This window comes from Manis pentadactyla, chromosome 1 (genome assembly GCF_030020395.1).
Source record: "Manis pentadactyla isolate mManPen7 chromosome 1, mManPen7.hap1, whole genome shotgun sequence".
Taxonomy (NCBI): Eukaryota; Metazoa; Chordata; class Mammalia; order Pholidota; family Manidae; genus Manis; species Manis pentadactyla.
This window is the reverse complement of record NC_080019.1, coordinates 138110536-138124659: the sequence shown is the minus strand read 5'-3', so window position 1 is coordinate 138124659 and position 14124 is coordinate 138110536. Positions and strand designations below refer to the sequence as shown.

Sequence of the window (14124 nt, the reverse complement as noted above, 5' to 3'; positions counted from 1 at the left end):
AAATATATCACATTCAGAATTCAGTTTGCTTCTTTGTATATCACTTAACAGATTCTTCTATCTCGAATATTTCAGATATATATATATATATAAAACAATTTTTTCCTACAAATAAAAATTGGTTAGATTCTGAATTAACTTTTTGCAGGAACATTGCAAACATTGAACTGGGCACTCAATATTTCCCACTTTTGCTGCTACTAAGATAGTCTCATCTATTGATTACCCAAACTTAAATTACAAAATAACATTGCTTATTTTAAACTGTGTAAATCATCCCACATTAATTAGCTGGAAAATGTTGTCAAGTAGAAATATATCTTATCAACTAAAGCTATGGTTAACCTAAAAGACAGTATTTACAGGAAAAGGCAGGACATGTGACCATTTCAGAGCACGAAATTAGTGCTCTAGTTATTTTTTCAATGGTATCCAATGGGTTGTTTATTATTTTCTCCTCTTCCTCCTCCTCCATCACTTCTTCCTCCTCCTTCTCCTTCTTTCTTTCTCATGACATTATGAACTTAGGGACTTTTATATATAAAATATGTTTCAACTAATGCTTCCATATTCTTCTTGAGGCCAAATTTCATCCTATCTTTGGCAATTCCAATAAGTGCATTCTAGCAAAGAGCAGCTTCTTATTCTGTGAGATACTTGAATTCTAGTACACCAGAATGTCTTAGGCTCATTTTGTTTATTTTCTTCCTTAGATCTAGAGTTATCTGTTCATCCAAGGAGAGCCCAGAATCTTTTAGTAGTTTCTGAAAGGCCAAATTTGTGTGCCATGGTATTCTGTTTTTCTTTTTTTTTCCCCTCTGATTCTCATTAGCTTATTTTAAGATACCAGTTATTTCCTACATGTCCAGCTCCATGTATATGTGATGATTAGACAACTCATTTCTTCAAGCAACCTATTTGGGGTAAAATTTAGGATCATAGATCACTCCTTATAGTCCTTTTGTTGCATGGACTTCTGCCATCAGGAGGAGGGAGATACTGGAAGAATCTAAAGATAATACTGTAGTATCTTTTTAAATCTTTAAAAAATTTGTGTCTTTGTTCTTATTCATCAACTTGAAATTTTCCTGACTCTTGTGTCTGGTAGAAGCAAAAACCCTATCCTAAAATTCTTTTTGTAAGGGGTCTCTGAGGTGTTTTAAATTATACTAGGACATCCACTCCCCAAAAGCCATTATGAATTCAAAGAGAATAGGTCCTGGTAGGAACAGCAAATGCCCTATTGCCTCCCCTCACATCCTTCTCTTCTCATATACAGGACATTAACTATCTTTTACCTTCCTCTGCAGACAGAGTTTCTGTATATTGTAAAAGGACAATTATTTTTCATTCCAGCAGGTAGTTATCATGATAGTGTACAAAGAGAATAAGCTTTGGAGCCAGCAACTCTGCATTTGAATTCAATAACCTAGTATGTTATTTGTGACAAGTCACTTAACTTCTCTGAATGCAAATTTCCACTTCTATAAAAAAGTGATGATAGAATCTGTCTTAGTAGATCTTTTTATATAAACGGATACCAATAAATGTAGAATGGATTCCAGGGACAATTCAGCAAACTATTATTATGAATTAGTTTGATCATTTCTTACAGTTACAGTGCACACCAAGAGTAGCCACTGAATTTTACTGTCTCATTGCAAGAGAAGGAAGGAAGTGTGTCATGGCCAAAGTGCATCAGAACAAAAGCCACGAGATGAGGATTTGATACCCAGCCCAAGAACTAAGAAACTGTAACAGAGCCTTCCAAATGCAAAGTGATTTTCAGCTTCATGTACAAAATGAAAGAGACAGAATAAGTTTTTGTCAACATTTTTCACACAGCATAACAAAAAACAAATGGAAGTTTCTCAAGCTCCCATTGGTCACTTCAGGTCCCAAGGAGGTGATATCTCTACACATCCATAACCATTCTTGGCATGTCAGCATGTCACCACACCAGTTGGGAAGCTCTGGCCTGTAGGAAATATGAAGTCATCGTACCTCATGATACTTTTGTGATGGATATTTCAGGCAGAGCAAATAGTAACATTAGAGTGGGAGAGAAGAGGAACCTTTCAAGCATATTGAGGTAAATCTAATCTTTATATTTAAATCCTGTGGACTGGTTACATGGAATTATAGTCTAGACAATTCTGAGACCCCACCATATCTCCAGATGACACTTTTAAAAATTAAATTGAATTAAGTGATTATGAATCATGTAGTCCTTTTCATTGAAAAGGAATACCTTAGCTTAATAAATAATAGTTTATTGTCTCAAGTCCATTTCTAAAATGTCATAAACAGAGGAAAGATATAAAATCATGAATTTTGAAGAAGCATATTTAAAGAGTGGAACACAAAAATACCTATTTTTTAAAAATAATTCACAGAAAAGATTACCATCATTATCTATTAGCTAGTCAACCCAGAAAACATTGTTTTCCTATTTTTAAGCATACTGTATCAAAGGAAAATAAAGGGAGAAGAAGTAGAGTGCAAAAAACAACTCTAACACTATCTACAGTTTTGTGACAGACAATAAGAATCTTTTTCAGGGACTGATTTTGAAGGAAAGCTAGGTAGAGCTAGGGTTGTTAGATAGAGGTTTACAGAAATATGTTGTTTTTGAAATGCTAAAATTTCAAGCTTTATCTGGTAAAGGTTTTCCATGTTTCTTGTAATCAAAGTAGAATTTGACAAGGAATAAGGCTTTAGGAAGTGTAACAAATTTGTTTTAGGAAGTAGTGATTTGCAGATATGGTACAGAATAAAAGTGTTTCTTAAAAGTTATTCCAATGGGGTAAGAGTCCATAAATGATAACTCTATGTGTCAGTATCACATACGGCATGGGACTGGATAATCTCAAGGTTCTTGAACTTTTTTCCGAATTCCTGTAGAAAACTACTATGCATGAAAGTTGGCTTTGAACTTTGTAAACAAAGTGGACTAAATCAGAGTTTTGAAATATCTGAGAAAACTAAACTAAATGAAAAAATGTATTTAATTTAAAAGAATGCTGTCTGACTACAAATACAATTGTCATTATTTTCATTAGTAGTCCTTTTAAGTTTAATTTTATGAAAAATATATAGGTAGATAGTAGTAAATACAACTAGTATTTTCCGCCCAACATGTTTCAAGAGAAGGCCTGATCCGTATGAGTTTCATGAACTTGATGACTTTGGAAAACTGTATTTTCTCACCTAAATTGAAATACTTTTCCTTGATAAGGTTTCTTGGCATTAGGAAATGCATGCGGCTATTTACTGTGATATCTCTTTGCTTTAGGCACAGTAGAAATTTAGTATCAAGGGAAATATGTGCCATGAAAGGGCTATCAGTGACTGCTTAGTGAACTTCTTTTTATATAGTCTTTAAGTACCATTACCCAGGTACAACCTCAGACTGTGTCTGCTATTATGCTGATGTTCTGTTTGATAATGCTTAAAAGTCTATATTTTCATAGGACTGGCCAAACTGATATGCCTCCAGGCCACCAGACAGGGCCAAATGGGCTAGAGATTCCAGACCTGTCTCTCTGGCTATGTAAAGTCTCAGTCTGCCATAGAGATACCAACATTGTGTCTGCCATGCTGAGACCAGAATCTATGGTGGTGGGTGGCAAGATCAAATGTCTGAAACACACATTAGCATAAAAGAAATGAGGCATAAGTTTCTCCAAGACTTCTTAATGATAAATGGTTTCAAGGAATAATATCATTGCCGATTTTTAACAAATCAGATATAACTTACACACAGTAAGTTGTAAGCATATAATACAGCTCAATAAATTTTTACATATATGTACACTCATATAATAACAACCCAGATCAGATCAACACCCAGTGCTTCAGAAAGCTACCTTGTATCCCCTTCCAGGGAGTGCCCTCTTCACCCCCAACCAAGGTCACTGCCACTCAGATTTCTATCACCATACATTAGTTCCTCTTGTTTTCTATTTTAATATAGATGTCAGCATGCAGAATGTACTCTTTTTACCTGACTTCTTTTATTCAATATGAAGTCTGTAAGTTGCTTCCATACTATAATTTGTTCTTCTTCACCATGGGGTGATAGTCCATAATGTAAATATTCTATGATTTATTTACTCATGTGCTGTTGATGGACAACGGAGTTTTTTTTTCCCTTTCCAGTCTTTATGAATGAAGCTCCTCTGAATATCCCTATGTAGGTCTTTTGGTAGACATATGCACCCATTCTTCTTTGATATATAAATTAGAGTGGGAAAATTGGGTCTAGGTTAGATATATGTTTAGCTTTGGTAGCAAGTAATTTTCTGAAGTGGTTGCACCCATTCACACTCTTATCAACAATGAAGGAGAATTCTAGTTGTTTCATATCAACTTCAAAACCTGGTATTATTAATTTTTAGTTATTTGGGCATACATTTTTTAATTGTGGTTTTAACAATGTTGAGCTCTTTTTCACGTTAGCAATTCTGACACTGAAATGTTACTCTTTTCATCCATTCTTAATTGAGTTGTCTGCTTCTTTCTTACTTGTTAAAGTTCTTTATATTCTGTTGATGAAAACTTTGACAAATATATATAGATAAACATTACATAAATCTTTTCCCAGCTCATGGTTAGACTTTCATTCTCTTAATGCTATCACTTAATCAACATTTTTAAATTATTTATTAAATAATTAAACTTAATTACTCATTAGTGGCTTTTGAGTCTAAGTTCAGAAATCTTTACCTTTTTCAAAGTCATGAGGATATTCTTGTTTTATTCTAGAAGCTTGATTGACTTAGCTTTTATATGTAATGTCTGTGATCCATCTCAAACTAATATCAGTATTTAGTATGAGGAAGGAGTCAGGGATTTTTTTGTTTATCATTGATAATCCAATTGGCCCAGCACTATTTATTGAGAAGACTAATGAACCTCTATGGAAGTGCACTGCTATCCTTGCCATATCAAGGCACAGCCCTAGTGTGGATATGTTTCTGGAATCTCTATCATATTCCATATTGGTCTATCTTTGTTCCAACATTACACTTTCTTAATTACTATAGCTTTAGAGCAAGTTTTGCTCTCTGGTAGAGGATGTACTTCAGTTTTGCTCTTTTTCTTTAATACTGTCTTGGCTATCCTATGTCATTCAGTATACTTTTTAAATAATCAAATTGAAAATCTAGAGAGAAGTTGAAGTTTCATCTTGACCACAGACTAGCTATGATCTTGTGAAATATATTTAGGTCCTTCTCTCTGCTCCTCATATGTGAAATATGCAAAGCCTGGATTAGACACACCCAAAGACTTTTGCATTTTGATTTTCTAGCCCAATTCATGCAGAAAGGGAAGGCAATTAATGTTCATAAATAAAACATGAGGAATCTCCCTTGGAAGAATGGATGGTTGCTTAAATGCAGCCAAATGTGCTCTCCACAAATACTATTTTACATTTAAAGTAATGCATTCATAAGTGGGTTTAGAGACTATTTGTTTTATTTAATATCAAAGGATTTACAAGTGTATTAAGTACCTAACTTGACTTTATGAAGAAGGTAACAAAATGCAATGCTTTTGGAAATAAAGTTTAGATAAATTAGAAACATTGGCTCATACATATTTCTCTGTTACTGGGACAAGAATGTATGTCTGCAGTCTCTGGCGTCTCTACACCTCTCTAAGAATGATCTTCAACTTAAAAATCCATGCTCTCCATTTAGGCCAGCACCACAATATCACACTTTGCTTTGTTCTCGAGCATTTTCCTGTGTAATTCCCCATACCTGAAATATTCTCCCACTCTCCTTTCACCAGTTCCCACCCATTAGTTTCTTTACAAGTCACTGCCTGCTTGTCTTCTTTGACTAATCCTATTTCATACTTACTTTTTCAGTTTGTACTCATTCACCTACACTGAATTTCACATTTCATCTATATACACAAATCATACTAAACACTTCATTCTCATCTCCCTAATTACATTCTAAGCTTCTTTTATTTATTTTTATTTAACTACGTTGCTACACAATTTTATATTAGTTTTATGTGTGCAACATTGTGATTTGATAGTTTTATAACTGACCACATAGTCACCATCAGAAGAGTGTAAGTTGCTGATATTTTGAATTGTCAGATGAAGATCATCGTATTTGCTGTTCTGTGGTCATATCCAGGCCTTTGGGGAGAACTCAGGCTATGAGTGCTTCCTTGGTACCAATCATATGTTCTCTCCTTTCACAATGACCTAGTGAGGGAGTCAGCATCTCTCTCATTTATGAATGAGGATGTATTTGTTACAATTAGTAGCACCCTCAGTGTCATTAGAGCATCTGAGTCTCTTCTTCCATCAGGGAGAAGGGGATGGGAACAAATTGGCTGAGTGACACAGCTGGCATTGGGGGGTGAGAAAGCAGGTCCTAAAAAGGGACCAGAAACTAGAAACAAGGTGTTCTTCTTACCAAAGATGAGAGACACTGGGGCTGGAGAGAAGACTAAAAGAGAAGCGATAAAATCCAGTCGAGGTCTAGGCTGAGAGATTCAAGATGGATGCCAAATCATGAGAAGCAGAGTTAAATAGATCAGATGGAGCAAAGTCTGATCTGAAACACGGAGATGGGGCTATAAGAAGGAAAGGTGTACAGCAATAGGAAACAGAGCAGGTGATTAATTAGCACTTGCCAGGTATATAAATTAATCAACAAAGGAATGCCTTTTATGCTTAAAAATAAACAAGTGGGGTAAATGAGACAGAGGCATCAAAAACTTATTTGGAGATTTGAAACCTGGGTATCCAGCAAAATGTTAGTGACATTTAATAGACTTATGGAAGTCAGGAGAAAATGAAACATGAGTAGTGCATTTTGAGATGGATCTTAGACATGGGACATCCAGAAGAATCTCCAATGGCATTTGTAAGTGTGTAGAGCTCAGAAGAGAAGCAGAGATTAGAGTTTGCAGCTTATAAAATGCTTTACATTGCTTCACCTTGTTCTTAAAAAAAAATAAGGTTAATTGGAAACTAAAACTAAAATTGAATTTAAGTTAAAGTTGCCCAAAGTTCCAAAGCTAATGGATTAGATGAGCTAGAATTTGAACTCAGGTTTCCAATCATAATAAAGTTAGTGCTCATTTTATTATACCATACTGTCCCTTAGAAAAGAATGAGTAAATCATCCAAAATAAATAGAGGATTTCAGATAGTACAATTCTATTCAGGCTGCAAATATGATAATGTCTTATGCTAATCGGCATGGCTTCAGATAATCAAGAACTGAAATTAATCAAACACAGCTAGTTGACCTCCCCCTTGGTTAAAGATGCTTTTTTCATTCATTCCAAGGGTTACTTGCTTGCTGCAATTTGCCAGCTGGTATGGACATAGCTGACAGCATCACCTGCCTGCCAAAAAAATAAATGTGCTGGAAGCTGTTGAGTGGATTCAAACTTTGTGCCATAAAGTGATGCCCAAAAGCATAGTAAAAAATTCCACCTCAGCCGAAGATGTTCCTTAAAACTCAAAAACATAAAAGGAAAGAATACACTTAGAAAGCTAAATGAGGTAGAAGATGTAAAAGAAATTACACAACATACAAGCAAAGAATGCAAACATTTGAAAATTTGCCAACTAGCTGGAGGCAGCAAATGAGAAAAAAAAAAGTCTCTCTGAGTACTGCTGATTTTCTGGAATACTCTGGGAATTTAAGGTAAAAATAAAAAATTATGTATTAGTTATCTATTGCTGCCGAACTGGCACCCTTATTTCTTCTGTACTCTTTCAGCCAAAGGAAGGCACAATGCAAGCCCAGATTTAAGGCATAGGGAAGTAGATGCCTCCTATTAATGGAAGAAGTGGCAAAATCATATTGCAATGTATCTGTGCACAGAAGTGGTAAGAACAATTACAACCATTTTGTAGTTGGTCTACAACACATAAATACTGTTTGACTTTAGGCGGTTCACCTTACCCCCCTTAGCCTTAGTTTCCTTCTCTCTAAAATAAGGGATAGACCAGATGCTCCCTAGAGTTCCTTATAACTCTCTCTATTTCTCATGAAATGATTCCCAAACTGCCATTAAGGCATTTGGAAAGTTTTTAGGTAATTCAGAGGAAAAAAAAAATCTGCAAGTGGATGTAGTTGTTTAGCTAAACATAAGGTCACTAATTAAAATGAAAAAATGCTATATAGAATAGAGAAGTGACAGAGGATGTCATAAAATCAAATAACATTATAGTATTGCAAGTTAGAAATGATCGAAAACTAGTAGTTTAGCCATTAACATTAATGTAAGTCATCCAGAGGGATTACAAATACTCTACGTTAGAAAATGAACCATCCACTTCATGTCTCAAATGACCCAGCTTGTCATTTGTTTATCACCAATATTCAACTTTGTAGATTTGTCTTCATCAATAAGTCAGGATGTGAAAGTGCCCAATGTTAGAATTACTTGGACTGACTGTTAACATAGTTTACATTAAGTGGTTAATTGCTTCGTCTTATATTTCACTTGGACAATAAAGATTCAACGAATTTTATGAAGCCAAAATGTTTGCCAAGCAGACACTAAGACAAAGAAATCAGTCAACCAGTCAACGGTAATTCCTGTTTTACTATGCAGAATGGTAGTGTACTCTTAATAGAAAGCCCAGCTTCTAGAGAAGACAGAATGCTCTACTTTTCTCAGATTAATGAGGAAATAGTGGCTAAAACAGAAAGTATCATTGCCCAGAAATAAAAACAAGTCTTCTTTGAATGCTAAAAAAAAGTTTTAATATTTTCCATTGGTTTAATTTACAAATATCTGTATGCTTTGTTTTTCTACAAGATACATAGCTGAAATGTCAAACTACTGGAATCTAGAGATTACTTTAATTAGATCTTGCCTTGTTTAAACTAAACCAGGCTAAATACATTAGCCCTAACCACCCCCACCAGTAAGAAAGAACATGTCTTAATTTAGCACAAATTGCAACTTATGAAGCTGTACAGTCAGACAAGAATGAGGAAATGCTCAGGTCTAAATACAGTTGTTGCTGTAAGAAGCCATTTCCTTGATAACTGCATGTTCATCATCTTAGCTCTCAGGCCCCAGACAGTTGTCCTTTGGACTTTAGGAAATTAGCCACCAAAAAGAAGGTCTGTAAAACTAAACCTTGCTAAGTCTGTGTGTAGCAGATAGAGGTGAGGCAGAGCCATATTTAGGATTAATATTGAGAGCTCTGAGTTCATTTCTGTTGTTTTTTGGGAAGAGGGTGAATGTTAGAATGATCAATGTGTACATCTTAAGTAGAATTTAGAGAAGTTAGGAAGCTGGTGTAAAGTAACAACCTGCTTCACTAAAACCTGGAGAGTTCATTGACTTGTTTGCTGCTGGAGGGATGAGTAGTACTCCATACACATGATGCAGTCTCTGTATTTTCAAAATACAGAAGTTTAGATGACACACTTTGAATGACATTAGCGAGGGGAAATTGCAAGATTAAAAACATGCATTTTAGAAAATTAGCCCATATTCTTTGCATACTTTGTTCCATTACTTCTGAAAATGTTTGAGAATCATTATCACCATAAACTTTACAGTCCCATTTCCCAAAATGGCTCTCTTCCTTCCCTGTTTCCATCCGTGGTTGTATTTACCTTCTGTTTCTGTAGTACAAGCTGAAGACCCAGGGCTGCATCTGCAGCAAACTGACTTCCTTCATGAGTTCAGTTTTCATTAACACCTATCAAAACAATTGGAAGAAGAGATTTTGAATATAACAGCCCTCTTAGTCCAGCTTCCTGACTTCCTTCATGTGTCTGGCATGTAAACAATTTCTCTTTAATTTGACAATATCAGGTTAAGCTCCTTGCTATATTCATGATTTCATCCCCACCCCACTAGCTCTTCTAGAACAAAAACCTGATACACTAACTAACATATGTTCAGACTTTTCACCTGTACTTGTTCTATCACTGAAGTCCATACATCAGCTCAAGTCATCTCTGCCTTCAAAAACACTCTCTTGGACCCTGAGTCACCTTCTATTAACTATCATTCCCTCTCTCCTTCCTCTACAGCCAAGTCCTCCCAAAGACTGGCTTATAATCATTTGGCCACCTCATTTATTCATCAATCTGTTACAATCAGAATTCTGCCCCCGTCATTCTATGGAAAATGATTTGCAGAACGTTATTAATGATTCAACATTTCTCAATCTAACAGAGTCACTGTGATGTCATATCTCTGTAGCCTTTTGCACAGTTGATTGCTCCTTCCCTAAGGAAATATGATAAACTTGTTCATAACCTTATACTTTTTATGTACCATAAAATCAAGGAAGGAAGTTTAGATTAAAAGTTTCTATGGAAATTCTCTCCGGAAAACTGACATAAATATCCTTGGTTCCTTGAATTTGCCTTGAAAGTAGGAACTTATGGAATGTGGATCAAGTAGGGGGAAAAAAAGCATATGGTAAGACAATAAGATATCAGATACATAATACTGGAGTGTCTGTAAATATTTAGAATTACTTGCCTTGACGATGGTTATCAAAACATTTTAAGCCATAATTTTATGCAATGACAGGGCTGAAATTTAGTTTAATCTGTAGGTTACTTCTCTTATCAGGGACAATTAAAAACACAAAACAAAGAAAGAAAAGAAGGAAGGAAGGAAAGAAAGAAGGAGGAATCCATTCCTTAAATGCATCAAGGGCAGAAATCTTAATAAAACACACACCAGCACATAATGCTACCAATCAGAACACTAGGCCTGTGTTCTGCTTCTGACCATCCGAGGCCTCAGCCTGGGCTACACTGAACTGACTTCTTGTGAGGGCTTCAAGTCAGTCAATTCCCCACTGCCTCTTATCTGAGCCACTTTACTCTCCACTATATCCAATTAATTAATAATTTCTAGTAATACGATATCTGAAATAAGCCTCCAATTTGAGGCCACCATCATTCCTGCCTCAGTTTCAATAACCAGTGTCTCAGTGTATGACTCCAGAAGTGTTTGCCAGGCTCCCTGCAACCATCTCTTACCTGAGCATCTGTGCTGCAGGTATTCTGTGCATATCACTATCTGGCACCAGCAAACCCCTTTGCTTGCTGACTGATCTGGACATGCCATCCCCCACCTGAGTCAACACTGCTTCTTCATCTAAGTATTGGATGCTTATCTGGGAACTTGAAAGCTACCCAAAATTTGTGTGAATTTGGGTTTAACTGTGTGAATGTTCATTTTTCTTGGGAGAAGTTGCTCTGTTTCCATTGGATTCTGAAACAGGCCTGGAATCTAATCCAAGTTCATATCTCCAGGACAAAGCAAAATACCTTGGCATGAAGTCCAAGACCATTTATGACCCAGACCCAATGGACTTTGCCATCCTAGTGTCACTGTCTGTCCTGCAGACCATACGTCCAGCCATGACAAACTCTTTGGTTTCCTAAATGTACCAACTGTCTAATTTTTTCATGTTTTTGCATATGATGCTTCTCCTTCTAGAGTACCGTGACCTCTCTGACATCATGTATTACCGATTTCAACTCTCTTTCCAAAACTTGACTCAGAAGTCACTGTTTTTGCAAAATCTTCTCTTCCCCAACTTTGCCTGTATGCCATTGATAACTTTTTTTTATAGGTTGCCATGGTAGCTGGGGATATCTCTATCATGGTACTTATCAAATAATGTCATAGGTGTCTGCCTACACAGCTTTCCCACTGTGAAGGGGGAGCTTCCAGAACACACTGGTTGCATTGTATTTGTGTTGGTAATCTCAGTGCCCAGCAGTGTCTAGGATGAGTTGGTGCTTAGTCAATGTTTGACGAGTGAAAGAACATAAAGTCAGCTGAGAAGATGGAGAACTCAGATGGAGACATGAAGCTTCAGGGCCATGTTGAAGTCAAAGGAAACTGTTCCCCCGACATTAAGCAATTAATAGCAGGCATTGGCAGGACATGTTGCTGGGAGTGATCCCCTTTAGAAATATGAATGATAGAAAGTATTTTATTTAAAATATGCTCTGAATAATTACATAAGTGTATTCTGAGAATAGCCTGCATATTGCAAAAGGAATTAGAAATAAGAAAGTAACACCTCAGAGTAGAATCTCATGTTACCTAAGAACTTTGCCAGAATTTGAGCAGTGGAAACCAATCTTGAGCAGAATTCTTCTCTTAGTTCTAATTGGTTAAATATGATCATTTACTCACAAGATTGGAAATTGGTAATAGGAATCCCTATCTTTCAGTTTATTGTAAATAATTATGCTGAATTTTATTATATATTAAGTTGTAGACACAGTAGTTTCCAATCCATACGTTCTTAACTAATCATTTTGTTGTTTAATGAATTCTCCAATTTAAGAAAACCTGTCACAGTCAAGATTCTAGGCACAAGAATGAGGGAAACCAGGCAAGCAACAAGATTCAGTGGTTATTTCTGTAACAAGTTACATTAGTACTGTCTTAGATCACATAAAAGCTATTTAAGAAAAAAGAACAAAGAAAAAATATAATGTATAATGATCTAAATAATAGAAGATAAGGCTAGCATCCTGTGGCTGTAAGTGGACTGTGTTTCTGCTGAGTTGGAGAAAGTTTTAGGAGATAGGAGTAGAACAAGGAAGACCTTCCATTTGAGTTTCCATTTCTAAGAGCAGTGTGATAGGAAGACATGTGCGTGAGTGGATGTTTAAATAAGAAATGTTGCAACATCTCTTTCAAGGTTCTGTATGCCCTCACCCATTGGTTTTTCTGTGAGAGATAGCCATAAAGATTTTAAATGCTTTGAACAATATGGAGGTTCCTCAAAAAGTAACCCCACTCCTAGGAATTGATTTGAAGAAAACAAAATCTCTGATTCAAAAATACATATGCATCTCTATGTTTACTGCCATTTATTTACAATAGCCAAAATATGGAAGCAACCAAAGTATCCATCAATAAATGAATGAATAAAGAAGATGTGGTGCATATACACAATAGGATATTATTCAGCCAAAAAAAGAAAGAAATTCTTCTATTTGTGATAACAGGGGTAGAACTGGAGAGTATTATGTAAGTGAAATAAGCCAGGCAGAGAAAGACAAATACCATATTATTTCACTTATATGTGGAATTGGAAAATAAAACAAAACAAAATGAACAAAACAACAGTAGACTCAGAGATGCTGAGAAGTGACTGGTGGTTGCCATTGGGGGAGGGATTGGAGTGGGTAGGTGGAGTGAGTTAGGGGAAATAAAGAGGCACAAAAATCTCAATCATAATATAAATTGGTTACTGGGATGGAAGTGCAGTGTGTAGAACAGAGTCAGTGGTTCTGTAACATCTTTCTATGTTGGCAGACAGTAACTACACTAGTGGGGGATCAAGATTTAATAATATGGGTAACTGTTGAATCACCGTGGTGTATACTTGAAACCAATATAAGATTGTGTATCAATGATACTTCAATAAAAAATTTAAAACATACATTAAATAAATAAATAGGTAAAATGCTTTGTAAATATTCCTGATGCTAGACTATCTCTTCAAAAGCAGCATCAGTGGGTTGGACTTCTTGTAGGTTAGCACTTATAATATTAGATGTTTTCTGATTTATGATAACTTCTTGCTATACCATATGTATACAGTCTTTGACAAATAATAATGGTTGGCTTGCCCACATTTCACTCCATTTTTTGTTCTTTGACCTTCCATGTTGGCTGGAAGAACAATGCTTGAGGGCATAGACTGTGGACCCAGACTATCTGTGTTATTATCTGGTTGACCATGTACAAGTGTATGCCTTTGATTTCTTATCTTCTAATAGGATAATAATAGTGCCTTGCAGTATTGTTACAAGGATTAGTAGAGTTAAAACGAAGCTCTTAGACCAGTTTCTGGAACATCAGGAGCCCCGTATGAACTTGTTCAATAAAGAGCCCAACTTTGGGAAGGTAAAGTGAGGCATTGAGTTAACTGCACCTTCACAGTGAATAAAGAAACAGTATGGAATACCCACCATGTGCCTTAAACATGTCTGTTCATCACCTTGGTAATGTCAACTGTATCGCCTTGGTAACATCACCTATGACACTGTGAGAACAGTTATCATTACTATCTCTACCCCCAATCTCAGGCAAATTCACCACAGAGAAGTCAAGGAATGT

At 35.8% G+C, this 14124-nt stretch overlaps 1 protein-coding gene and 1 long non-coding RNA gene across 3 annotated transcripts in view; one reads left to right on the top strand and one right to left on the bottom strand.

The window, feature by feature from the left end:
* SAMSN1 (SAM domain, SH3 domain and nuclear localization signals 1) overlaps window positions 1-14124 on the bottom strand; it is a 419991-nt gene that overhangs the window by 137364 nt on the left and 268503 nt on the right. For both annotated transcript variants that reach the window (XM_057501729.1, XM_036881471.2), the window contains one exon: window positions 9624-9709. The gene's annotated coding sequence lies outside the window, so the exon portion shown is untranslated. The remainder of the gene's footprint in view (window positions 1-9623; window positions 9710-14124) is intronic.
* LOC130683620 (uncharacterized) overlaps window positions 1-14124 on the top strand; it is a 145508-nt gene that overhangs the window by 13219 nt on the left and 118165 nt on the right. The window lies entirely within an intron of this gene.